General features: G+C 45.7%; 2 long non-coding RNA genes across 3 annotated transcripts; both read left to right on the top strand.

Annotated features, from left to right (window-relative positions):
* On the top strand, positions 1-2,878 carry LOC129590697 (uncharacterized). 2 transcript variants are annotated; one of them, XR_008690761.1, is made up of 4 exons: positions 1-155; positions 236-373; positions 1,761-1,988; positions 2,511-2,878. It is a non-coding gene; the product is annotated as an uncharacterized LOC129590697 (long non-coding RNA). The 2 variants fall into 2 exon arrangements; XR_008690762.1 differs by lacking the exon at positions 1,761-1,988.
* Positions 2,879-5,837: 2,959 nt separating this feature from the next.
* On the top strand, positions 5,838-8,109 carry LOC129590674 (uncharacterized). The gene is made up of 3 exons (XR_008690755.1): positions 5,838-5,947; positions 7,520-7,605; positions 7,683-8,109. It is a non-coding gene; the product is annotated as an uncharacterized LOC129590674 (long non-coding RNA).
* Positions 8,110-27,746: the final 19,637 nt, after the last annotated feature.

Genomic DNA, 27,746 nt, shown 5'->3' with positions numbered 1-27,746 from the left:
CAATAACTAAGCTTCAAGCTTTTTCACACCTAAAGAAGTCAAGCCACAAATAATCCATTAAAAATTTGTATATCTATAGAAGTTATCAGTATGCCTCGCAAGGAATACGGAATGGTGGATCCAAAGATTCCCTTCCCTTGCAAGGCCCTGTACAGGTAAAAATTCCATTATTTAATGCTGGATATTTATCTTCGTCAGCGAAACTATTTTATATGGAGGATTGTTTTATCTATAGAGAAATAGTAAACGGCGAGGAATCCGTACTCGTTGACTGGGGACGTTCAAGGCTTGACAATTGACATTGACCAATACTTCGCTACCGATGGCTGGATCCCCCCGCTGTTTGATCCAGCAATTCGCCAAGAAGCTCCGGGTAAGGATTAAGGGATTTGGCCCGGTACATAGTACCAAATTCGGGTACATACACGGGAACTTTCGCTGTCGCGCACTCCTAAACACTTTTTTGCATTGCTTTATGACATTTTGTAGCCAAAGGATTTATATATGTAGGCGTGAAATCCGTTTGCGCGCGCAACATCCGGTTCGGGAGTTATTAGTGAAATAAAATTCCAAAAGTTTAAACGCCCGGAGGTGTACCAAAAGTCTCATTATGAACCGATGATTTTCAAATTTCGCACGAAAACACACATTACTATGAAGATCGTTTTGGTACCAAACCAGCTTTCTAATGCATCTTTTTCAAATTTTGAAATGAATTTAAAAAATTTTAAAAATTATTTTAAAATTTTAAAAAAATGGTAGAAAGCTGGTTTGGTACCAAAACGATCTTCGTAGTAATGTGTGTTTTCGTGCAAAATTTAAAAATCATCGGTTCATAATGAGACTTTTGGTACACCTCCCCGCGTTTAAACTTTTGGAATTTTATTTCACTAATAACTCCCGAACCAGATGTTGCGCGCAGAAACGGTTTTTTCGCCTATGTTTACGAATCCTTTGGCTACAAAATATCATAAAACAATGCAAAAAAGTGTTTGGGAGTGCGCGACAGCGAAAGTTGCCGTGGATATATACAAATTTGGTGCTATGTACCGGGCCAAATCCCTTAATGGTACAATTAAGGTACAGTTTTCTAACCACCCGAAAATGTATGTGCGCGGCCGTCCTGTTACTGTATATGTAACTCTGTTGTGTGCATGATACGTATATTTAAGTACTGTATACAGGTTATTTTAAATAGATATAATAATTATACGGACATACGTATAATATCATAATTATCATAATATCATAATAATGATAATCATCATAAGAATATCATAATAATATTAATAATATTATTGTTATACTAAAGGTCATGGTGGTTTACGGCTGATTATGCATTATGCAACTTATAAATATTATCTTTTACTACAGGGCGATTTTCTCACACAATTACAAAAATGCTGTGCAACAGCTTCCCGTTAAATTTAAAATTAAATACGGAAAGCAAGATTGTGTTTGGTGAATAATATTTAAATAATCATGTACAGTATTTACTAGCTTTTATCGTCTACGAAGAAACTTATTCCGATGCACCATGCTGCAAACGGAGTAAATGCATGTTTACCGAGCACTAGAGAAAATAAAAGTGTACGAAATATAAGTCAACGAAGTGTTTGTTTTAGCAAAACATCAAGCTTGCTAATTTGGCAACTGTTCATTTACTATTTAATTCGTTATCAGTAACTGCCGCTTTTGTTTCGCTTGGTACAGACAGCCCTTTCCCACAGAAACCGCACTAACACAAGTTGATTTCACAGAAGGAACATATGACTTGGAAAAACACCATCAACGAGTTTAAGCGGCAGCGGTACGAGTCCGATCGCACCACGATTGGAAATTATACCGCTGCCCGTGGTGCCGATATTACGACGCCATTCCGCGGTTCCGAGAGAGCGTGCTGGTGCATATGCACGGGATAGCAACGGGGAACCCGGAAAACCAGCGGCCCGTAAAAGCACCACGTAAAAGCACACTGACACATATATGTAGGTTACTATCTATATTTCCCTTGTTTATTACGTATTTCTCGCGTATACGCCATTGATTGATATACGAATATACCTATCAAACACACTACGTCAACATACAGTAAACGCCAAACGGCTCAAATCCAGGTCCAAACCGGCATCAGTGAAATATATTCCCTTGCACTCCATATCTGGATTACTTGTAAAGCTTTGAAAAACGAATAAACCGGAAATTATGCTCGGTACACTCGGCGCATCTAGGCAAAAAATGGGTGCCGTTTTTTTCTGTACAGCTGGAAATTTAACTTATATGGGGGAAATCAGTTGCATATCATACACCTTCCCTGTACTGTTCCAGTCATCCGTACGGATTACATACCACGTTATGGCTGAACAGGGGTTTTTAAAGCGCTGCATTTATACCTGCACATTGATCACTGATGCAGGTACATGTACCGTGTAAGGCGGTAGTGATAATAAACAAAGTGCTGCAGTCAGTGCAGTGACAGTAGAATTTGCATTTTGTTGTGCGTTGCGCAGGCAGAATCCTTGGAGTGTGCACAAGTCTGGTTCAAAACAGCACAGATAACACTTAGAATGATTCCCGTAATTCTTCATTCTGCACCCAAAGCTGCGCAGAAGCCACTTTTTTTCCCGACAATCCAAAATCAAAGGATGGAAAACTTCGAAAATTCTCAAAATGTGAGCCGAATCACGATGCCACACCGGGCGGTGCCACCTGCGTCGAGCGTCGGAAGTCCCAAAAATTCATTACTGTAAAATTACTGTAATTCGCTGCTCCCTGCGTAACATTTCACCTGAATTTGAGACGCGTCATCATAAAGTAGCGGTTTTTTCACTTGGTAAGCACGGAGCTTTTTATACAAGCAGAATAATAAAGAATAAAAACGCTTCGTGAATCAAAACACCATTGTCTTCTTGACGTACAGTATGTTTTTTCTCAACAAGAAACGCTCCCGCGTGAAATCTAAGAGAAGGACGCAAGAGAGCCTTATTACATATATACTTTATGCAAAATACCTTACGGCTCGATTTCGATTCGATTAGCTGATTTCGATTTCGATTCGATTAGCGATTTCGATTCGATTCGATTCGATTCGATTCGATTCGATTCGATTCGATTCGATTCGATTCGATTCGATTCGATTCGATTCGATTCGATTCGATTCGATTCGATTCGATTTCGATTCGATTCGATTTCGATTCGATTAGGATTGAAATTTCGATTAGCTGCACGACATTAGTGGTTTTCAGAATGTTCTAAGTGATCTCAACTCCGTTTCCGACTGTTTTTACAGAATAAAATGACATAATTAACGGCACAAATAGTGGCATCTATAGAGCATTCCTAATCCAGCTCTTTGCAATTTCTCCGTTTAATGAGTGAGATACAAAAAAAAATTAAAAATATAAGCCCATCGAAATATACGAAATAATATACATATATATGTACCAAATATACAGCCCATCGAAATATCTATATACGAAATAATAATACAAGAACTTTCTAAGGATAGTCAATACAAGGTCCATCGGTGCTGTGAACATACCGTGCACGATTGGGCTACGATAAACAGCCGGCTAACCATAGCCCGCAGCGCCAGATGCGGTCGAGTGTTCCACGAAGTCCAGTCGTGGTAGGATATGCTCACGCTTTGCAACGCCCAACGGTTTTCGCACTGTGTACTTATGAGAAAGCTGCATCGCAGCACACAACCAAACTTCTGACAGTGTTAACGTGAGCAGTTCCAATCCTGCTTGAGTATCTTTCGCCAAGCCGTACTTATAAGTAATTCATCCCAGTTTCGCTCGAGGTGTACATGAAATCGCAACAGGTTATTGCTGCAGCCGGCAACTGGCGAAATACTGTGCAGTGAGTGTGTACATCCTAAAGAAGGCAAACCGTGGGCAGATGACACTGCATGTTGTATGTTTTTGTTTTTGATTCTTGCAGGAAGAATTCTGCGCGTCATTTTTTACTAAAGTCCCATTTCCTTGTTGGTCTAGAGTAAGTATTCGATAGTTTAGGTGGCATTCGATAGTACAGTACAGCTGCGTAGGTTTTGTCACGCGGCCACCTGTACCTGGAGCGACATTGTACGTTGGGTATTGTCTCTACTTGTACGTTGGCGGCAGTATGTGTTTTATATTCATTTAATCAATGGCGACAAGGCCTAAAATGGAGGGTAAGGTCACTAAGGTGTAAAAAATCTGTGTATGTCATTGAGTGGTACGAGATGCTTGATGCAGTCGCTGCTGCCTGTAATTTGATCCGCGGTCGCCTCCTGTATCCTGTGAAGGATCATTGTTTTTGCAGTCTTGGCTGAGATCGGTAGACGACAGTTAGCAGTGAACACGCGACTACAACGAATTGACCTCTTTCACGATAAGCAAAAAAACGTTTATCTCTGTTGCCGCTTTTGCTGTCCCTTTTAGAAATTTACTGTACTTATTTGCTAAGCGATTCTGCGCTTTATTCACCGCCAAAAAATTAAATACTTTACTCTCTTAATACTAGTGTTGTGCTACTAAATAAAATTAAATAACGGCCTTTTACTTAGTAAAAGTCCGCCTAATATTAAAAGTCTAGTAAATAGTAAGGTTTTGGAAACAAAGTTAGTAAAAGTAAGTAAATGTGCTGCCGGAATAGTAAAAAGTAAGTAAATATTAAGGTTCAGTGTTGAATAAATAAAAATCAATTACTAAATTATTTACTAATTCGTTTTATCAACGTTACGGAAAATTGGCGTCAGCCGCCGCCACTCGCAGGTAAAGTGGGTGTGCGCAGTAGTCGGCTGCCAGCCTGCCGTCCTCAAAAGCAGCAGTATTTACTTTTCAGTATGCACCTGTATAGCTCGATTAATGCATAAGAAATTTATCTGCATTATTTTCAGTAGTCTGTTGCGCTCTGAAACTAGCGAAATTCGAAACTGTCAATGCTAAATTACATTTATTTAGTAAATTTACTTTAATTTAGTAAGTAAATGTCCCTGCGAAAATTGAAATAAAAAGTAAAAGTAAGTAAAAGTCCCGAAAAATTTTGAATAGTAAGTAAAAATAAGTAAACTTTCCAAAGCAGATAGTAAAAATAAGTATATTGGCAAGGACTTTTACTACCCAACACTACTTAATACAACTAGATCACTCTTGTCATGCCGTGGAGAAGGCGTAGGGCTCTGGTACAATTATGATTAACACTAGTATTAATCAGATAAGTACAAATTTATAGCGTGCTATACACGTACGAGCACTCACATTACAGTATACCTACATAAGGCTCATGGTCAGGTGCAGTGTTTACAATAGTGTGCAATGTACAACGCATAACTCTATAACAAAGCATTGTGTAGCTTAACAAAGTTAAGTTTTCGTACTACATAAATAAACTGAGTGCAGTATATAAAAAAGTTATAATATATAAGGGACTTTCTGATCTTCCTCTCTCTCTCAAAGTCAAGGGGCCCTCTCTCAACGGCTCAACCAATCCATTCCTGTATTTACTGCAGTAACCCGGCTGGAGTATGGTTTTGCGGCATATCGTTTTTCTAAATTCGCGCGGTACGTAAGCACCACTATAACAACAATGTCGGGTGACGGCAGCAAGTACAGGGATAGATTGGTTGAGCCTTTGAAAGCCCTCTCCATAAAAAAATGCTCGTAATAACAAGACCCGTAATGATGCCGCAGTACGCATTGGGTATCCGAAATGGTAAGAAGAGGAGCATTCTGGCAGATCAGCTGGGTTTGTCCAAGATAAATAACAATAAAAAGGTACGTAATTTAATTTATAGTTTATATCAAATGACTGTTTGCACTGTTATTAACAGAATTTCCATAAATTCTACGAACATTAAAAGGAACGTTCCAGGAATACCCGGGTAGTTCCAAATTCACTTTGCTTGCTTATCGCAGAAGGAAGTGAAGTCCAAGAAAACGCTACATATATCTACGTGCAGGTAAGAATCCAAGGTATGCGATACGTACACGGAGCGGGAATACAGATTTAAAAATCGGTTTTCCGCAACCAATTTGGCAAAAAAGAATTGCGTTTTGGTAAAATTTTGATGACGATTTGTCACGTGGAACCAAAGATGACCGGGGATTATGGCCAGCAGAGCTGGCCATAACGGACAAGTCGAGCTCACTACCTGCATATAAAAGTCACTGTCTGCACTTTATTTCCAAAGTATTACTTTTATAAAGTTTGCGAATACAAGTAAACTGCGATTTGACCACCAGCACGGCAAAACAATAACGGAAAACAAAAACTTTTTCGTTATGGCTGCGTGCACGGGTAAGCACGGGCGTTGGCTGCGTGCACGGGTGACCTTTCTAAATCCGCACTGGTGTTCGCTGCGTGCACGGACGCCGCTTTCCGGTTTTGGCTGTGTGCACGGAATTGCACATTTACATTTAAATATTTTTGAATTTGTCTTTTTAAATTATAACTTCGCTGCTTTTTTTCATAGATTTTTCAGCCGCCCTTAATTGGGGCATACTGTATTCTGAAGTATATAGGGGCAAAACTAAGCGTGTTCCACGGTTCCCCTGTACTGCTGCCGTCACCCGCCTGGAGTGACGTTACGGCAATACATATGGTTAACTCCAGCCGGGTGACGGCAACAATACAGGGGAACCGTGGAACACGTTTAGTTTTGCCCCCTATATACTCAAATCCAGGTACACGGTGAAGGAAGAAATTCTGCCTTTTTGGTCAGGCTTTTGTCAACCCTGCCGCTATTTTAATAGTATCGAAATATGATCGAATGCGGCCTCCATATAACCTCGCATTATTTCTGGTTCGAATGCAGCCGTTCCCGGGCAAACCCTTAAAAAAATGCGGTAGCCAGTGCCACAGTATAAACACCCGAATATAGCGCTCCTGTTTTGGGGATCGCTCCTTGAACACAACCACCCCTTTGGACCCTGATATAATTTCACTAGTACAGTAGATCAGTTAGTTGGCTTCGTTTGCGCTTTCATATTCGAACCCAAAAATCGGTTTGAAGAATCATTTGTAAAAACTTTGCCCTTGTTTTTCCCGTGCACGTAGCATCAACCAAACGTTTTTGCTCTTGCTGCTTTTTTTATATCCACTTAGAAACTTACGTAATTATGTGTTTGGTAATTCTGCGCTTATTCGTCAGTGAAAGCTCACAATCGTTGGAATGGCTGTTGTCATGCCGCTAGGCGTAGGGCGTTGTAGGGCGCTGTATACATATGTATGATCATTGTTAATTAATTTTACGAGGTACGTCTCAATAATTCTGTTTCTTATAGCAAGCCTATACCAGTGCGAAAGTTATAACACTTAAGTTCTGCTAATAATAAGTGTATTCAGTAGAGTGTAGTAAACGAAGAACTGCGATATGGATTTTTTTAGAACGACAACTAACGGTAATTACAAAGCAGAATTTTGTTAACAAACTGCCTCATTACGAGCCTTATTATTGTTTCGTATACGCACCGGAGCCGCCGAGATAAAGAAAGTCATAGACTGACGGCAATCTGTTTGTGTATTAATATAGGCTCCTGTCGATAGCGGAAGTTATCTAACCAGCGAAAAAAGTGGAACCGTTTGAAGGGAGTTATGGCACAGGTTTCAGAAAACGATGTAGGTCGATCGTCAGTGCTCGACAGCTATTTAGAATCGGAGTCCTTATAGACATTTTACTAAATATTTGTATCTAGGATAGCAAGCTTCTGCCTGGATGATTTTAAATGGCGACTTGATACACTCCCCAAATCAAATTGCGCATATTCTTGCACGTGTTAGTTAGTGGAGTTTCCTAAAACATAATATTTTTGTGCGCCTTAAAAAATCTTGTTATGTATAGGTGAGCGAAAGCCGGTACTTCTATAGATATATTCAGTACAAGTACTCCGGTCGGCCAAGCACAGTAAGGTCAGCCGTCGGCGAAGCGAAACGATACAATCATTGATGACGATGCAATCAATCGATGATCCTGGATCATCAACGATCCTGCTGTTAATAATCGAGAAAAATTAAAAAAATTGTGAAGCTAGTGATAATGATAACGTGTATCGTATTGTATTTTGTGTCAACTTGTGTATGATACTCTGTTGCGGGACATATTCCGATTTCTCAATACATACTACTGCCATATATGATTCTTCTCAGTGATTTACTTAAAGGTAGTAATTTTTAGAAGAATTATGAAAAGGATCCGGCTATTAAGATCGTCTACAATTAAATTTTAAAGCGTTTGTAAATGTCTTAAAAATTTTACCATCGCGACACTAGCACAATAACATAAAATTTTAGTTCTTCGATTAAATCCGTCATTGGATCACTGTTACAATATACTGCAGCTATCCGATCACTCAGCACTCGATATCAGTGTGCCACATGGGGCGGTTGCCGGTTGGTGATCGGTTAGCTGAACCACACTTTTTACTGTGTAGTTAAGCTAACCGACCATGTGGCGTGCTACGTATCTGTCGATCTGATAGCGTGGGTTGCAGTATCCGATAGCTGCACCGTAAAGTATAAGTGATCCAGTGACGGTTCCAATCGAAGTACTGTTGTTGCTTTTGTCTGTCCGTTTATAAATTTACATGATATATTTTCTTGGCTACGCTGCGCTTTTTCTTGCCTATGCTGCGCTTACCACCGAAGAAAAATATATTGATATTAAACTTTAATCGCTGTTGTTATGCCGCTTGGCCGTAGGGCTCTGTAGGGCGCTTGTACTCGTATAATCATGAATTATTCCAGTATGTATGTAGCGTATTAAACTTGCAATAATTATGATAAACGTTTCAAATTAAATATTGTATTAATAAACTGTGTGATCCGTGCTTTATCTGGAGCGTGGACCGCTTATACTGGGACGTTGTTATTTTGCAGTACGAGTGTTTACCGGAAGTATTTACCAGTACGTATTAATTACGAGTACAAGAAGTATTTACCAGCACAAAGTAATTACAGTACTTCAAAGTACTTAGAAACATCCACATATCTGTACTTCCACCAAAAAGATCATTATGGATGATGACAGGAAATTTCCTGAAGTTCAGATGTGCGCAGGCTGACCAGCGCTGGCATAACATACGTATGCTCCTTCCGACGTATGCACGAGTATCCAATAAGCGAACTTTTAAACATGTTTTTTTTCAAATATCACGGAACTGCGACAAAACAGACAGGATGACGGTAACCTTTGTGTATTACCAGTCGGGCATATAGCTCCATTCAATGCTAGGCGCAGGCTCACGAATCGCCCGCAGGGGCCAAAAAATAAAAAGTAATTTTAAAAAAAGCAATGAGCAATAGGCGCGTGCATGCGGGCACAGTACTGCACATGTGCGCAGAATGTTTCAGCTTCTATGGCTTGAATGTTATTTCGTTGATTATAACGTTTTCTGGATAGATTGTAACTGTCAGGTAAGGCAGTAAAATGTGGAGAATTTATTTCTCTACGTTTCGGTGTAGAATATGTCAAGTAAAACTTTATGAGAGACTTCCATAAGGCATTAAACAAAATTAAATGGTCTGGTGCTGCGTTACTGCACGGCACTGGCAAACGCCGGCGGTCGCAAGATGATTTCCCAGATGGGATTTAGACATTCTCGGTAAAACGTTCGTTGTATCGCTCATTTTAAATTTTCCCGGATAAACTATATACTGAATTGTAGAGAAATAAATTCTCTACATTTTGGTATGCGGATAACAGCTTAAATGACATAAGAAAACGTGATACAAGCGTAATATACTGCATCTGTAAATGCCAACGTACGATCTCTTCTGAAATATTAGGCGCGCATGTATGCGTGTATTTGTTTTAGATCTTCCAAAAGGCGCTACTGTATTGGTATCTGCTGGTCAGTTAGTGCCTTATTGCCATGTTTAACTTATTGTCAAGTCAAGTTCGGACAGCATTTTTCGGAAAAAGGTATTAATCACTGTAGTCGTAAATAAAAGTTGATCAAATTTCTATGTGATCACACCATCACCGTATGTGTCCAGCATCTTTTGCACTCTGGGTGTCCACGCTGGAACAAGTTACGAACTGCAATGCCGTCAAAAATAGGGGATATCTGCTGCGGCGGCGGCTGGAATGATTATTTACAATGAAAGGCTCCTTTCAGCTTACAATCTAATTGAAGCTCCATCAACGTCCTGGCTAACAAAGATAAGTCTGAAATATGTAATTTTAATGCTCGTGTGGATTATACCTGACAGGTTTGCAGTTTGCACTATTCGACTGCAGCCAAGCCTTAGTGACCTTTGCAACTAGTGTCACTCCGGGCATTACTAGAGTGGAGGAAGACCAAATACCTGCATGCTTGCGGTACATCCGCAGAATGTAGTTCGAATTATTTTCTAATAAAATCTAATTCTGGAAGCCCATAACCGGTCTTCTAGCCGCAACCGCCACTAGCCGGTTGCGCAGCTGAATGAGAGATGGAACGCGGCAGACTACGACAAGAATACCGACTGTACTGCATCACTGCAGTTTAGCTATCGGGTGCGCCCTTTATACGGCAGGGTGCGCCTCTTTCGCCTTGCGAAAATTTGTGTTGCAAGGATCAGAGGCCTTAGCGTCAACGGAGGACTCCCTTACGGATTCGGTAAGGGATATCTTGCTTATTTTGCTGGGAAATTTTTCACAATTTTATTCTGCTAGCGGTCATATTTACGCACCGGATGGAGCGAAATATGTACAAATTTACCGCGAGCAGATGAACAATTATTTGCTGATCATATATACAGCTTAGGACGAAATGGTCGCATACCCAACATCTCCACTTTCAGTACGCATTCAGCGCAGTGCACTGTACGACTGAGTTCAAAATATCCGTTTCGTACAAGTGACTGCACCGCTTGCGTACAGAATGCTGGGTATGGGGCTATGCGACCATTTAGTCCTACATTGTATTTGACAGATAGGTTGTACAGTAATTGCAGCGGCAGTCTCAATTATATAGGTAAAGCAGTTTACAACCTTAGCTCTAGAAATAAGATTAAAACCTCCCTTATTCTACGTCCCATTTTTACCGAAACTGAATTAGGTTGTGACTGAAAACTTCCACTAAGCCGCTGGAATCGAAAACCGAAAAGGCTGTAAAATTTTTGATGCAGGGGTGGGCTTTTTGTTGTGGCAAATTTGCTATCTAAATGGAGGAGCGCGACGCCTCTAACCTGTTTCGTAAGGGAGGTCTTTATTGCCGCTAATGTCTTTGTGGTAAAGCGGTGGGAAGTCGGCCCGAGTGGAGCATTTCCGACAGTGTTGTGGCCATCCACTGCAATGTTTCTGGATCTATTGCCAGACTGATAACAACGAACATGCATCCGTCTCGCTGAATTCAAAGATGGAATCGACAGTAGTCCAACAAGTTGGCCAGCCGAACATCCGGTTTCTTCGCGTCGCGAAAGTGCTTAATGATCCGAGACCTGTCGGAAGCGTCGCTAAAAATGTGGTGCGCCCTGCTGACTGGATTGAAACGTTTCTTATACATGAGCCCGTCAACTCGGCATAAAATAAGGCGGAAGGAAGTGACAAAAATTTGGTTTACAATTTGGCGTTTATCCACCAGTTCCATGCGAGCCTTATTAGAACGTTTCTCCGTTCAGCAAATCTCCGTTTTAACACGAAATATTTGGCAGGATCGGCATGCAGTGACCATATTCACAACGCCTGGCCGAAAGCGAAAGGGCCCATTGTCTTCGTCGCGGAGAGCCGCAAAAACCGGCATGCAATGCAAAATTTCATTCCTGTGCGTGTTCTCAGTGAACCCAAAGAGCCGCACACGGTCTGCATGAATCCAAATGGGTTTGACCTATGCGGATCTAAAGCGGAAGAGCGCGTGTACGGAGATATAATGTTTCTGAAATGTTTCTCAGCCAATAAAGGTCGATGTCATTGCGAACGACGACAGTGTTCTGGCAGCTCATTTGCTGTGCGGTTGGCTAAATTACGAAGGGGCTCGAAAGCTTTTTCTCTCCTACCCGAACCGGCTCAGCTTTCCTCTTAGACGTAAGCTTCAACGTAGGCTTAAACGGATAGGCCGACTCGAAGCCGGTTTACCCGGAACACTGTTGCAAAGTACATGTTGTTTTGGTAGGACACACTTTTTTACTGCATTTTCTGACAGGAAAAACGTCGACTCTTGGTTTGAGACTGCACGAAAGTTACTGATCGCTTGAATTTACAGAGACTTGCAATATATATGTACCGGGTCTTTTTATTAAAGGAAGACTCAATACGCCAAACCGTTTTCGCTCGAAATCTTGATTTGCCCGTATAATAAATTGTCCTCGTGGTTTAAGTAGTTAACTGTTGCGAAGGTGGCATATGCAAATCAGCCCAGCTGCCCAGTTGTGTCTCCCGCACTTCCGACAGCAGCTTCGTCGTTCACCGCTCCGTCTTCCGGGACGTTGCAGGGATGTTGAAAAATATGAGTACGTATACATGCAACCGTTCGGTTTATAGCGTATAATTTACTGTATTTTATGCGCCCGTGAAACCGATGGTACTTGTACTCGCACACACGTGCTAATTCCAGTTCGTAACCTGTGATGCGGAAATCCTCCTAGTAAGCGTTGCTGAAAATAGAGATGGCAATGGCTCAACCGAAGCCGTCTCGGCTGCGCCGGCTCAGCCAGATAACCGCAACCAAAAAACCTTGTCGGCTATTACAGCAGGTCGAGCCGATTCAAACTCGCATTGTATATAATGTAAATATAGTCAAGGAACCCATTCAGTGCTATAAACATGGGATTAAGAATAAAACAGCGATAAAAATGAGGTATATGAAGTTACAACAAAAGATGCTCAAAAGAAAGTAATTTGTACAAACAGAAAGCGAAGCCCCATGATCAGAGAGCCGAAAACAATTCCCAGCTTACGACTTGCGCTTTGGAGTTGAACAGTGAAGGAATCTAGTGGACCGCAGCTCATTTGGACGCTAGCAAACTCTTCAATGTTGTTAGAACGAAGAAATTTGATTTTCAATAGCTCTTCTTCATCAGGAAATTTTTTTTATTCTTTATCAGTTTTATATCCCGTTTTATGAGATTCCGCAGCCGAACTAATTTCTACTTCAACAGTTTATTTTTAACATATCTGTACATAGTTAGTTCAATTATACTGTAAACTGAAAAACGAATCAGGAAAGAGCGAGCGCTCAGAAAAAGTTACAAAACACGCTCGTCAGTGTCGGGGGTTAATGGTATCCGTTTACCGTACTGGCGAGGGACATATACTCCACCGTCGTCTTCGTTGCTTTTGAAATCGTCGGCTTTGTCGCCGCTATCCTTCTCTTCAGGTTGTTTATCCGGAATTACCGGTTCGCCCTGCTGTTGAGGTGCTGGGGCCGACGGCGGTGGTTGGCCGTTTTCGTCATCATCGTCATCAGTTTCTTCCTCGGATGACGAAATCAGTTCTGATGACTTCGGTTCCTTCTTCTTAGCCGGCTTCTGTTTCGTCTTGGTCGGCTTCGACTTTTCCTTCCGTTCAGTCAAGTCGTCAGGCTCCGGCGAAATTTCCATGGGCGAGGACGGTGGAAGTGACTGTGCGTCCTTCGGAATAAACCGTCCCTTCGCGCTCCGAGTTGGTTTGGCCGTGCTTGCTCGTCCCGCTGGAGCTGATGCCGTGCCGACATATGTTGTCGGTTCAAAGGGTGCTCAAGGTCGGGATAAGACTTGGACTCGTCTTTGTGACGACTGTCCAGCCGTTCGAGCTATATGCAGCTAATTGGCTGCATCTTCCGACGGTTGTTCATTCGAGTCGCTATAAACTTCGGTAGGTTCCGTGCCCGCCGGAGGCTTGTCCGTGTTGACATAAGACATCCGGAGATTGAATTCACGCCGACGTTGTTCCGGTATGAAGTCAGGCACGGTGTACCGAACAGGTACATCGCGTTCCGCGTTAGTCGTCTGGAGAGTATGTTGTTCGACCAAGGATGCGGTGCGGTCACCTATCCTATTCATGATAATTTCGTCGATGTTCCCCTTTTTATCCATGTACATCACGTTGTATACACGGGCGATTTGGACCAATGTCGATCCGCGGGGATTCCGAATGTATCCGATACACCGTGCAATTCTAGTCGGTGTGTCGTCCTGGTTCCTTGCAGCTGCACTTCTAAGTGCTTTGATGAGGTCCGGTGGGAGCAGTTCGGCCATCCGTCCCGATTGTCGGTGAACGGCTACTGCTAATCCGAAATCCGAAGTCCAGGCGACAATCTGCATCATAAGTTGATGCGTCAACCATTTTCCGGTTACGCCTCCGACTTAGATGTTGTTCGATAAGTCTCGAACCAAGAATTCGTAAATGTCTGCGCCGTTTTTCCTGGCGTTTTCGATGCTCCTTACGACTTTTACGTGTACTCGGACGGTACGGATTAACGTGTCAACCGGATCGTCCGGTTGTTTGTCCGGAAGGCGCTCACGTACGTCGTCTGGGGCTGGCCACTGTGATTCGTCGGTGTCCGCGCCGTGATTGAATATTTCCTCCAGATCACCCTTGAATCCTTCATAGGGATCTCCTTCTCCATTGTCGTAGATCAGTCCTTCTCTTCAATGTCGGAAATCAGGTCGGATTCCGCATCGGAATGTGGTTTCGATGTGGGGATCCTCAGTCGAAGTCGGCGGTTTGGACGACTTCTGTGGTCGACCTACTAGAGTTTTAGTCGGCTTTGTGCCGGCTCGCTCCATTACCTTTTGGAATTTCCGCTTGACCGCATCCTTATCATGCGGCTTTTTTCTTTCTGCTCGGTCCTTTGTGGGCCGGCATCCGAGATGTCCAAGTCGTCGGATGACTTATGCCGCTTAGCCGGATTAGGCTTCGGTGTCTTCACCGTGGAGTCCGACTTCGGTTTGGTCGTCTCCTTGGCTTCCGACTTCACTGGTTTCTTCTGTATTTCCGTCGATTGCGGTTTAGTAGACTGCTTTGCTGCTTCCTTCTTGGCCTTCCGTTTATCCTTAAGGGACTTCGCGGAGTTGGCCGAGTTGCCTGGGAGGTCGGCGTACTGACCTGTGTGGTCAGACTTGGAGGGCCAGGATCTTCTCCCAGTCTCTGGGCAATATGCCGAGCTACCGCTTCTTGGCAGATTCGGAGGGTTTCCTGTTCCTCGGCATGGAGCTTTTTGTTAGCGTCGTTCAGACGGTTCTCGTAGTACGACAGTTCACCCAGCAACTTCATTCTGTACTGAGTGTGGCTCGGATCCATTTGTGAAGTCTGCGTCAGTGCTTGGCTAATCGTGTCTATGTGAGCACGAGCCAATGTCGCTTGCTGGCGCAATTCCGCTTCGGTTCTGCCGTTGGTGTTAATCTGCTGGGCGACCGCGAAGGGTGGAGGCATCGACGTTACAACCTGTGTAGCCGTCGTCGAGACAGGCACTTGTTGGCTTTGTCCTCCGACCTGGCTTCTATGCTGGTTCAGCCGGTTCATTAAGTGGGTAGTCGCGTTCGGATCCATCCAGAGGTTCTGTTGTCCGGGCTGTCGGAGGTGAGTCGGCGAAATTGGTGGAGTTAGCAATACTGGCCTTGGTGGCGAGATTGAGCCGTCCGGGCCGACTATACTCATTGTTCCGATCGTCAAAGTTGGGGGTGGTATTCCGGGCGTTGGCGGAACTGATACGAATCGCATCGGCGGTAGGTTCTATGCGAAGCTACTCGACGTCAATGTCGCCGTCGTATGGATCGGACCCGCCGTGTTAGCCATTCCTGGCGCCATTGTGGGCACCGTGTAAATCGTGGCGGGCGTGTTCGCCATCCCTGGCACCGTTGTGGGTGTCGGGTAAACTGCTCCGGTCATCATTGTTGATGCCGGGCTGATCGGTCCGACTATCGTAGTCGGTACCGACCACTGATAAGATGGCATATGACCATGTGGGTCTGCTGCCGTTATCGGAGTCGTCTGACTCGTTCCAGTTCCGAGATTCCACAGGCAGCCTTTGTTATCGACTACTGTGTTCGGTGGCAATATGTGCAGCGGTATCGTTCCACGTTGGGGCCCGACCGTAAGACCTGCTAACACATTAGCTGTTACGTTAGCGCTAGGGTTATCTACCTGCGGTAATGGCGTCTGTGTGGCCGACCGCGAATTGTCCGATCGCGATGTCGAGCGATGAGTCGGGTAGGGCTGTGATCGGTTCGATCCGCTGCCGCTACGTCCGCTATTCGATCCGCTGGAAGGTGGGTCGTGTCGGTGACGACCTGACATTGTTGCTTGCTGTCAAAGAAAGGAAATACGGCGCGTTAGAATTCTACCTACTCCCGTACATTCAACTGAAGATGTTCCGGTCAACTAAAGAGTTCCATTTCGACACCAAAGGTCCATCTATACCTAGCTACTGTTAAGCTACCTAAAACTTATTCAAGTTTTTCGCCTCTGGCCCTATGACTGAGTCCATGCTGTTGTGACTGCTGTTTTGGGTGTCTTGGGTTTTGCTGTTTTGACTGGTTTCTCCGAGTCTGCCCGTCCTTCTGAGATTCGTTCGAGAATTTCTTTATGGGCTTCATCTTCAGCGACTTCAGTTTCCTCCAGCATATGTTGTGCTGTCAGATTTGGCTTCTTAGCTGTCCCATACTTTCGTTTCGGCTTAGTCGGTTTTACTGCCTGATCGGCTACAGCGACTTCCGTGGTCGGTGCCGATGTGTTGGGTAAGTCGACCTTCCGCTTTGTATACTTGCGCTTAGGCTTGGGCGGTTGGACTGCCGAGTCGGCTACGGCGACTTCTGTGGTCGGTGCCGACGAGTCGGTTTTCTTAACCGTCCTCTTCTTCCGAGCTGGCTTTGTCACCGGCTCCGGTTCCTCCGTAGGTTGGTTAGCTGGCTGGACCGGCGTTTCCGACTTGTCTTCCGACTCCTTTGGTTTTTCCGTGGTCGGCTGAGCTTTGTTCTCAGCTTCATCCGAGGTTGGTGCTGGTTAAGCAGCTATCACATCTTGCTTCTGCAGTTCTTTCAGTGCAGGCCTCTCGAAGTCGGTCGGAGGTTTTTTCCGAGGTCGACCTCGCTTCTTCTTCGCCGTCGGCTCAGTTTTATCCATTTCGTTGGTCGGATCCGAAGGTTTCTCGACGGTTTCTTCCGGTTTCTTCCTCGGCTTCTGAGTAGCTTTCCCTTCTGTCGGGTCGGCTACTGGGCCAGTTGACCGAGTTGCTGGTCGGCTTCTCTCGACTCGGCAATGTTTTACTCGGTCGACGGCTACCGTATCTTCACGTCGGTCTTCGCATCGAAAGAGCAAGTTGTTTGGGCCAACATAGCTGATGACCGTCCAAACTCCATCGTAGCGTTCCTTCCGAGTTGGGTCTTTGGTCGGGAATTCCACCGTTACCTTATCCCTCAGTTTGAAGGTCGGACTCGACTTCTTCTTATTGTAGTGCTCGGCATTCCGTTCGAATGATTCATCAATCTTGATGCGGGCAATCTCGTGCGAGCGCTGAAGTCGTTCTTTAATCCGTCGGATATAATGTTCCTTATCCGTGAAGGTTTCCGGTGTATTCGTTCCGGCCACTATGTCCTGTGGCATGGTCATTTCTCGACCATACAGCATGTAAAACAGTGAAAACTTAGTCGCGGCGTGGACGGCTCGGTTCATTCCGCAGACGACATTATCCAAGGCTCTGTGCCATCAGTGTCCGTCTTTTACATCGCAGAACTTCCTTATTCCGTCCCAAATCGTTTGCATTTGCCGTTTGACCTGTCCTTGTCCTTCCGGATGATGGGCAGTTCCAAATGTATGTTGGATGCCAAAGATCCGTGCGACCTTAGCGAACGTCCTCGCTGTGAAGTGTGTCTCTCTGTCCGAGTGGATGAAGGTCGGCATTTCATACTTCAGTAAGACGTCCTTGACGAAGAATCGTTCGAATTCTCTCGCCGTGTTCGTCCTCGTTGCCCGGGCGACGGTAAACTTCGTCAGCTGGTCAGTTACTATTGCGATGTACTGGTATCCCTTCGTCTCCGTCCGAGGAAGAGGACCTTTGAAGTCCGCGTATATGCGGTACCAGGCTTCACCGACTTCCGTCTTTTGAAGTTTACCCGGTGGTGGGCATCGTTGCATATTGGTCACGATGCACGGTCGGCATTTCTCGATGTAGGCAATGGCATCGCTATTCATGCGAACCCAGTAGTAACGCAACTTCAGTGCCTCGATCGTCTTTTCCCATCCGAAGTGGTTTCCGGTTTTTCCGTCGTGGAGCGATCGGATAATTTGATTGCGCATGAAGAGTGGTACGACGAAGCAACGTTCCAACTTTGTGTTGATCGTCTTCAGTCTGTACAGTGCTCCTTGCGCCATCTGGTAATGTTCCAGATGTTTCAACTTATGGTCGAGTTTCTATGGATTCTACAGTTTGTCGATAATTTTGCGTAGTTGTGAGTCCCGCAACTGCGCTTTCCGAAGTTCCAAGTTTGGTTCGGGTGGAGGTGGGAGTGTCTCTTCGACTCCCAACTCGTCATCTTCCGCCGTGTTTAACGGTTCGAATGGTCGGTTCCAGTGTCTCTGGTGCGGTATGTTAATGACTTGGACCTCTGTGGTGCTCAAGTCGTGCCAGTCGGTTATGACATTGCATCCGGGGAGAACCGGTGGAAGGGGGATTTTCGGTGGGTTTTCCTTATCCTTCTTCTTTTTCTTGGAGGCGTTCGCTTTCAGACGTCTAAGAGTCCGTATTGTACAGACCTTAACTTCGTCCCTGAAGTCCTCAAAGTTGGGGACTTGGTCCAACTCTTCGTGTGGATCTTTATCTTCACTGCGTTCTAGTGGCCATCTCGACAGGGCATCTGCATTGTCGGTGAATACGCCTGGCTTATACTCGATGGTTATGTCCCGTCCTTGTAAAGCCAGTGCCCATCTCGTTAGTCGAGGGTTGATGCCAGGTCGGTTCGACTCGCATCGGAGCAGATTCTGCATTGCTCGGTGATCCGTTCTTACGGTGAATGGTCCGTGGACGATGAAATGTTTAAATTTCTGCACCGCCCATACCACAGCCAGGCATTCCCACTCAGTAACTCCATAGTTGAGTTCCGGTCCGCGTAGGACTCGACTGGCGTAGGCGATTGGATGATCGTCTTGTGAGATCACCGCGCCGAATCCGGCTCCGCTTGCGTCACATTCGATGACGGTCTTCTTAGTCGGGTCGAACTTCGCCAGTACGGATGCTTCTGTTAGCGCCTTCTTAATGTCGTTGAACGCAGCCGTGTGGGCTTCCGTCCAAACGAGCTTGATATTTTTATCCTTCCGGAGGAGCTCATACATCTTTGAAGTTTTCTGAGCGTATCCTCGGATAAACTTACGATAATAGTTGGCCAGTCCGAGGAACGACCTAAGTTGCCGTTCAGTTCTCGGGCAGCTTTGTTCTGCAATACAGGCCACTTTCTCATCATCGGTCTGGACTCTGTCTTTGCTAAGCACGTGTCCAAGAAACAGCAGTCTGTCCGTTCCGATCTCACATTTGGAGGATCTGACCGTAAATCCAGCGTCGCGGAGGCATTCGAGAGTCGCTCGGAAAGCCTCAAGGAAGTCTTCGAAAGTTTTGCCGAAGAAGATGATGTCGTCGATGTAGGCAAACACACCTTTCTTCCGAGCTGACGCTGTGATTTTGTGCATGTGCATCTGGAAAGTCGCTGGTCCGTTGCAGACTCCAAACGGCATACGGTTGAATCGCCACATGCCTTCGGGTGTTACGAAGGTCGTGTAGTCTTTAAATTGTTCATCCATTGGAATTTGCCAAAAGCCGGACTGACAGTCTACCTTGCCGTAGTATTCCATTCCGGCGCATCGGTCCAGTAGCTCGTCCTGGCTCGATAGTGGGTAATTGTTTTTCTTTGTAACGGCATTCAAGTTGATATAGTTAATGCAGAAGCGTGTTCCTACCGTGCCGTCTCCGTTCCGTTTTGCGGCTAAGACGACGGGGAAGCTCCATGCAGCCGATGACGGTTCGATGACTTCTTGGTCGAGCATCTCTTGCACGTGTTTTTTGATGAATTCACGTCCCTTCCAGCTTGTCCTGGTGGGGTTCATTTTTAATCGGCTGCGCCCCTTGGACATCAATGGTATGTGTTACCCCTTTGACATCTCCATAAGGTTTCTTCGAGGTCGGAAATGCGGTCCGGTAATCCCATGCAACTGCTTTCAGTTTGGCTAGCTGATCGTCGGTTAAGTTTTTTGCGAAGTTCATGGAGTCGATGATTCTCCTTCGCTCCTCCTGGGACTCGGCGTCTTCCCTTTCTACCTCAGCCGTGTTGACTCGTGCTTCTTCGACTTTCTGATCGTCCGTCATCATTGTGAATGCTTCAGCTCTACCCATCAGTGCACCTTTGCGTAAGGTGACCTCTCGGTGAGTATGGTTTGCCACCATGACGGTGAATCGTTTCCCGTCATACTTGGTTACGCCGTCCATGAATTCGACTCCTTCTCGTTTGGGGTCGGATTCTCCTAGGTACATCAGTTTCTGGTCCGTGGATACCGGTACGTCCAGGACGACTTCTACCATGGTTACGGCTCGAGGGATGAGTTTGACTTTCTGTTGAGATCGAACTCCTGTTGCCTCGAAAACTTCGAACTGGGGTTTTGGCTTTACTTCCCCAGTCGGGGGCCATGTCTTCGCCACTTTGTGTGGGAGTTCCCATTCGACAAATTCGTTATTAATTTCCGGTTCGTAGACATCGGAATGTTGCATGTGGCCAAGGCGTACGCCTTTCTTCAGCACCTTCGTTTGGTGAGTCGTATTCTGGATGTTTATCCAGGCCGTGTCGTTTTGAGGTCGGATGTCGATCTTGGCTTCGATTGGCCGAATAGGTCGGACTACCCGTTGTAGGGTAGGGAAGTAAATTCGTCTTCTCGGGTCCATTGGTTTGGTCGTCCGTACCTTGATCGAGCATGTTGACCATGGTGGGAGAGAGACTCGTTCGCTGTTAAAGACAACTTGTCGGTCCAACGCTTTCGTATCTACATAAGGATCCAGCTTTAAGTGGTGGACTTCTGGGCATTTGTTGTCCAGGTCCAGCTCTTCAATCGTCTTGACTTTGGCGACTCGTGCCTTCCTTGTGTTGAAATGCCCCGACTTCTGTTGATCGGTCAAGTCAGCCAAGGTCGATTGTTCTGTTGACATCTGCTGGACGACGATAGTTGGAGGTCGGAGATCGTCTTCTTCCGGTTTACCTCCTCCGAATCTCCACAAAGCCTTAAGTTGTTTAAGTTCCTCCTGTTGTTCGGAGTCGACCGATTTTTCTTGTTTGGTTTGTTCCGGTTGCTCGTCTATAAATTCTGTGTGAATTATAGACCGCAATTGTGTGGTTAGCCGGACATCGTAGGTCGGTTCTTCGTCCTCCGATGACGAATCATCCGAGTCGTTTATGCTCGGTTTATCCGTCCTACAGTGTCGGACTGACAGATCGAATTCTTCGTCGTCTTCTCCCTCGGATTCTTCCGAAGGTCGGTTATCGGAGTCCGTGTTCGCCGAATCACTCGTACTTTGTATGTCCGAGTCGTCCGATCTGTAATCCTCGAATTCGATTTCCGATCCGTTTTCGAGGTCGGCTTCTGGTATGTTGCCGAGTCCGGCCTTTGTGGTCGGTTCGGGTTGGTCGACTTGATCCGTCGGTTTGGTTGGTCGACTCGTTCCGTCCTGATTCTCAAGGTCGGTTCCCTGTGAGCCTATGTTGCTCAGCCATTGGATGCCTGTCGGTTGGGGCTTCCGAAAGCGGTCAACCTTCCGTTCCTGTTGCGGAGGCGACGGTGACGACGGTCTGTCGTCCGACCAGGTTAGGTCGTGGTGAGCCTTTATTTCTCGTACTACCCTGTCAATGTTGTCTTGACAGATAGCACACCAATAGGGTTTATCGGTTTCCTCCAGGGCTATGTTTTCCTGGGGCCTCGGTGGGCTACTCACAAACTTCACGTCGGTTGGAGTATGTTCCATGAGTGGTGGTAGCGGATCAGGGATGTGTCGCGTTATGGCGGTATCCTCGCCGTACCGTTGCCAAAATGCGGTTGTTGACGATTCTCCGTGCAACCGTATTCGTTGCATGTAGGCGAAGAGTTGGTAGCCTAATTCTTGACAAGGCATTTCCAGCGGGGGTGGTATGGGAAGTCCGTATTCCACGTACTGTCGGTGGATAGGGATACGTTCCTCTTCCCATTCCCATGCTTCGTCCTCTATGTCGTTCGTGAGGGCGATTATCGGTTCGCACTTTCGTTGTGCTTCCAGTATCTGGTCGGGAGTTGCCGCTCCGTTCTGTTGCAGAGTGGTCGCCATTTCCGATGTCCATTGGTCGAGAAAGTGTCGAACTCCCGAGAACCATGTTCGGTACTTTTGTCGTACTCGTTCTAGGTTCTGGGCATCCGCGTCAGCGGATGCCTCTGGTATCGGGATAGACTTTAATACAGTCTTCGCCGATCGTAATGTTCCGGTGCTTTTCCGTTCTTCGTACGCTTCGATGGCGTTGTGCAGTTTAAGTTCCTCGAGCAGAGTCCGGTTGTTGTCCCAGCAGTCACGGCAAATGTTACGCGTAGGATCCGAAGGGTGATCAATCCGACTTATCCTCGCTTCACTTGGTAACACGCCCGATGCCTCTGGTATCGGGATAGACTGCACTACCGTCGTTCCTCCTGGTTGTTCCGGGGTAGGAATCGGTGTTAAAACGAAGGTGAACTTTAAATGCAAGTAGTCACATCCGAGTAGCACTGGAATGTCCGCTTCGGTCGGCTGGACGTGGAATGTGTGGTGGCTTGTAAGTCCCTGCATTGTTACAGGTGCAGTACAACAGTGAGACACCATAAAGGCGACTTGTCCGCCTACACCAAGTATTTTGGTGTAATGTCCGAGGGGTTGCATCGTTAAACCATTTCTCTCGCAAAACCGTTGTCCGATGAGCGAGATCTCCGCTCCGGTATCCAGCATCCCCAATGTGGGCGTGGTTCCGACTTGGATTTCGTGTGTCCAAGCTCGAACTGTCTTCGGTTTCTTGTGTGTTCCCTTCTTGAACGTAACTTCCCGCACCGTTGGTTTGATGGGGATTAACGACACCGGTCCATGGTCGGTTGGCTGTTGAGTGGAACCCTGTGTGAGTTTGACTCCGACTTCAACCACTTCTTGTACCTCAGGTCGGTTAGCTACTCCGCCCTCTGGTATTTTGGCGGTTCCGAACCGTTGTGCCTGTGCTAGTATCCGTTCCTCCATTGAGGCTTCTGTTGGCCTCAGTTTCGACCACATATACTCGAGGTTGAGGAATGTTCGAGAACCGGCTACCGTTCTAGCTGGTTGCTCTTTTCGCTGGAAGAGATCCGCTTCTCCCGGCCGAGAGTAAACGGGTACCTGTGCTTCCAATGGGACTCTTTCCCACTCTTCGAATCCTCCCGGTTCTTCGGTGAGGTCGATGGCTGCCATTGTTACAGCGTATCTATCCGTTGCGCGTCCGGATGACACATTGGGGAAGTTTCTGTTGCCCCTGTGCGTGGATCGGCGTCCCGGTCCTCCACGTCTTGGGCCTCGTCTGGGCTGCTCGGTTGAGTTTATCCTCACCGGCAATCCGGTCCAACTTCCGTGGCCGGGCCGTACTATGTCACTTTGTGTGACGGACGGCGCAGTCGCGTTGTTCGCGCTGCTTAGGCCGGGCGTTTCTCGCGTTCCGACCTCCGACGTTCCAGCACCAAATCGAGGCGCTGGGTCGGTTGCCTCGAGTGCCTGTTGCATCCCGGGCCAGGCTTCGACGGTGCCATTGTTGGCGTACACGCCGAGCTGAGCGGCTAACTTCCGAGCCGTCTCCACCTCCTTTGTGGAGGTCGACATCGCCTTTGCGAAGTCCTCCTCTGAACTGTCTTTGTTCAGTCCGAGTAGTTGTAGGATGGTTGCTATCTGTTGATAGCCTTCCTCGATCGTTGTGGGGAAATTCGATTCGTTCCAGACTTTCGACGTTTCAGCGCAATGTCGGCGCGCTGGGTCGGTTTGGCCGGGCATTTCTTGCGTTCCGGTCCGGATTTCGATTTCACCATTGTTGATGAAAATGCCGAGTTCGGCTGCCATAGTTCGGGCAGCCGTCGCCTCCTTTGTGGGAGCTGACAATGCTGCAAGGAATTCGTCTTCCGTGCAGCTGATCCAGTCCAGTCCTAATGCTTTTAGGACTGTTGCTATCCGTTCTTGTAACGGATTGAAGTTCGGTTCGTTCCGGGGAATAAGCGGCTGGTTAGTTGGGGTATCCTTGTCCGGTGGTTTGGTTGGATGTTGGAGGTCGAATGAGTCACCGGAGCTCATCGACCTTGGGCGTTTCCCGGGGAGTTACTCCGAGCCGACCCGTTGTTGGGTGGTGTCGAGTTCAACGACTGGCGGGGCGGCAACGGTTCTCTGTATGCTGGGGAACCTTGTTGGTTCCCACCGCTATTCCTGCGGTTTCCGCCATTCCCCTGGCCGGGCGACCGGTTTCCGTTGCCGGAGCTGCCCGAGCCACCAGCTTGTTGCTGGCGAAGGCGTGGTGGTGGCACGACGTCCCTCCAAAATGGATTGGCCGAGCCAACCGGGCCTTAAGTCGAGTATCGGCGGTACCAATCGTCGTACCACCGCAGGTTCGGATTGTTGTCCGATCCATATACGCAACGTGACTCGTCGTGATTGTTAAACATGCAGTGCCTGCATGTGAAGGTCTTATCCTTCGTGCACTGGAAGAAAGCTGCCTCCATTTTGTCGACATATGTTGACGCCTGCCGAGCACTCTGTTGTGCTTGGGGAGGTCGGTTCCCTTGTTGGTTGCCGCCTCCGCCGCGGTTGGGAAAGTTTCCACGGCCACGATTCCAGCCGCCGCGTCCTCTTCCGCGACCAAAGCTTCCGCCGCAATATCCTTGTGCAGGATACTGGCCGTATGCGGAGTATCCCTGGTTAGAGTTCTGTCCGTAGCCAAAGCCTGTGTTGCTTTGGTTGCCGCCCGAGCTACAACCTGGGCCACCGTAGTTGTTAACGGGGGCTCCAACTCCAGGTGCCGGGGGATTCAAGTTCGCCGCTGCTGCGCCCACCCAAGTCTGTTGTTGGACTGGTGCTTGTTGCACCAATGTCGCCGGCGCCGGACTCAGTTGTCCGTACTGTGCCGTTGGAGTCTGATATCCCGGCATCATGTGTGGCTGATATCCGGTCTGTTGCGGTATCGCCGGAGGTGGAGTCGGGACAGGTGCAGGTGTTGCTGCCCGAACTCTGGCGTAGTCGCCATCACGCGATTACCGCGCCTCGTACATTTCTTTGCCGTTGACGAAGTCCCGTAGGTATCAAATTATGCGGGCAACAGACTGTGATGAAACAAATGTAGTGATGAAATATCGTAGTGTAAAGACTTTTCCATTTCGGTGAAGGCAAGGTAAAAATGCTACAAGCGAGATATTATTATTGACAAAACTTTTGGCGGCTCTTTAGATTTTCAATACAACTAATTTTTAATCACTTTCAGTAAAATTAATTTTACACCAGAGTGTTTCAGCCAAAACAACTTCCACTTTACTTCGACATGAGTACGTTCGAGTGCCGTAGAACGTTCGACAGAAATCAAATCCAAATTATTTTAGGGCCGGCATCAGTGATGGAATCTCGTGGGTTGTCGAGCAGACCAAACCGAATCCTATCCGACCGGCGCGGACGCAAATTTTATATTATTAATTTTTGTTTTCCTTCGATGTTCAATTACCGTACATCAAAAGGCTTTCGATTTTATGGGCGCTGGTTTCTTGAAATAAGAACAGAATTTCATTTTAATTTCGGTGGCTTTTTTTGTTACGTGCGTTCGAAGGAATACGACGAATACGGTGAAATGAAAGCACGCTGACGGAATTTCTGCAGCTTCTGTACTCTGTATATCTCATTTTTAAAGTATAAATTTATTGTGTATTATTGTATTTAGAATAGTTTTTATTTATTTTTAATTTATTTCGTTTCGGCGGATAAACTGATTATCCATCTCAGTAAATTGTTGATTCATTTATTTTAAATTTATTTCAGCGGACAAATTGTAAAGTACAGATAGCTCGAACGTGCACGTGTTGAAAATTAACGGAAGATACAGGGAATTAATGCGACGAATAATTCTAAGGCTGATACGACGTGATTAGCATCTTGGAGAAATTCTCCATGGCCTTGGGAATCAGTACTAGTGACCGTTAGCACGCGTAGTAGTTACTGGTAGTCTGGTACGATACGAGTATTTTTTTCAATTACATTACGAGTTAATATATGAATATTATATAAAAATGTAACAGTCAGACAAATGTAAGACAGATGAACGTAAATGAACGTAAGGCAGATGAAAGATCATAAGGCAAATGTAATTACATTTGCCTTATGATCTTTCATCTGCCTTACGTTCATTTACGTTCATCTGTAGGCAGATGTAAGCTACCCGTAGAGACCTTCAAGTGGCCACCTATGTTAAGTCAATGGACGACATACCTTCAAGTAGCCAGGCTGCAGTTATTTGGCCCCAGAACCGATTTTCTTCCTGTTTTTTGGTATAGCATGTTCAGTTCGACTTACTCTGTACAGAGTACTTGAAAATTTTAAAATCAGTTGAACCGTTTCTTAGTTATTAACGTTGTAAAAAACCAGTGACGAAACGCGTAAGCCACGCCACGAGAGCCACTACACTACGCCAGATTATTTCACTTATCAACCACACATGTGCGGGTGCTGCAAGCACTCGCTTTATATGAGCCGATATGAGCACAGAGGCAACCGGGAACAAACTACGTTTACAAAAAATTCATTAAAATTTTAAAAAAAATCAAAAATTTAAACAATTAAAATTGCAAACTAGTGAGCATGCGAAAAATCACAGGTTAGTGAAAATAAAAATTCACAGGTTAATAGATACCAGCTAGCAGAGATCGGTGAACTGATTAGTAAAACACGACGGGTACAAGTATGGAAAGGATTTTTAATTATTGTTGTCGTACTGCTACCCGGAGTCTATTACACTGAGTTTTTATTTCACTTTCCTTTGATTTTTCGCATCCTCACTAATTTGTTGTGATTGTTTTGATGATTTTCGATGATTTCAGTGATTTTTATTGTTTTGATTTCTAAATTTTTTGTAAATTTCAATTACTTTTTTAAAACGTAGTTTGATCCCGGTTGTCTGTGCTCATATCCGCTTATAAAAAGCGAGTGTTTGCTGCACCCGCACATGTGTGGTTAATAAGTGAAAAAAGGTGGCGTAGTGTAGTGGCTCTCGTGGCGTGGCTTACGCGTTTCGTCACTGGTTTTTTACAACTTAAATAACTAAAAAACGGTTCAACCGATTTTGAAATTTTCAAGTACTCTGTAAAGAGCAAGTTGAGCTGAACAGGCTATAACAAAAAACAGGAAGCAAATCGGTTCTGGGGCCAAATAACTGCAGCATGGCCACTTGAAGGTCGCCCATTGACTTAACATACCGGGTGGCCGAACAAAATGGCTGTCTAATTTACCAAGGTGCCCTGGCTCAGTCTATAGTCTGATTGCCAATGGGTTAATTTTATTCGAAAGAGCAATCTGTAGGACGTACAAAATTTATGTTAAGTAAACCTTACGTCAAGGTCTGATTTTATAGTAAATTGTTTTGGAAAACTAGGTGGAGTTTAAGGATGTCCCGGCAACGAAAATTCTACTTTCTCTATTTTAGAACAAAAAATCCTGTTATTTATAGAAGTACATTACTGTGTGTCGCATTACAATTTTTGGAAGATAAGTTGTTTCTTGGTTTTTTACTGCTAAGAGCTATGACTTTCTTGTGACCGTGTTCGGCCAGTAAACGAGAGGGCTCAGGCCACGCAATGAAAT

The sequence above is a fragment of the Paramacrobiotus metropolitanus genome, unplaced genomic scaffold (genome assembly GCF_019649055.1).
Source record: "Paramacrobiotus metropolitanus isolate TYO unplaced genomic scaffold, Prichtersi_v1.0 Parri_scaffold0000041, whole genome shotgun sequence".
Lineage (NCBI taxonomy): Eukaryota > Metazoa > Tardigrada > Eutardigrada > Parachela > Macrobiotidae > Paramacrobiotus > Paramacrobiotus metropolitanus.
This window is presented reverse-complemented; position numbering and strand designations above follow the sequence as displayed.